This window comes from Penaeus monodon, chromosome 19 (genome assembly GCF_015228065.2).
Source record: "Penaeus monodon isolate SGIC_2016 chromosome 19, NSTDA_Pmon_1, whole genome shotgun sequence".
NCBI classification, from domain to species: Eukaryota; Metazoa; Arthropoda; class Malacostraca; order Decapoda; family Penaeidae; genus Penaeus; species Penaeus monodon.
In genome coordinates, this window is record NC_051404.1 from 14,889,513 (window position 1) to 14,890,045 (window position 533).

Genomic DNA, 533 nt, shown 5'->3' on the forward strand with positions numbered 1-533 from the left:
AGAAATAGCTGAAGCATGATCGAAACAACAGCCCACCACAGGATCGCTTGTCTCCACTTTCTGACAACAAAGTTCCCCTCGACAACTTGAGGTCACAGCTGTTGCGAGGTCACACGATTTATATTAATTGATGGAAAGTCGAAACGCTGCTCTAAAACTAGTTCTCTTGTAAGTCTTTTAATGAGTCTGAGATTAAAGACTTTCCTTAAAGCAGACGCTATGATAATGAGTTTTTTTTTCTTTAATGTGGGAGAGAGTCTAAGACATACTCATATGTTGGGGCAAATTTCAGTTCGATTCTCCTCGCGTAGGGGGATAAAAAGTGTGTTTTTTTTTCTGCTTTTTCTTCTTTTTTACATGGCAGTTGTAGGAGACTTTGTAATTTGATAACGTATCCCTTATTATTTATCATATCCGTCCGTCATAAGATAGAGATAGACAGACTAAACAATGTCTTAGGAACACTTGTTCTGGCGTATTAAGCATGCCAGAGTCTTATATTAAAGCAAGAGAATCAATAAAAACTTCGTTAA

The 533-nt window shown here is 37.3% G+C and overlaps 1 protein-coding gene across 1 annotated transcript in view; it reads right to left on the minus strand.

Annotated features, from left to right (window-relative positions):
- The window catches only part of LOC119585340 (gonadotropin-releasing hormone receptor-like), a 107,275-nt gene that overhangs the window by 44,704 nt on the left and 62,038 nt on the right, over positions 1-533 (minus strand). The gene's annotated exons all lie outside the window — the stretch shown is intronic.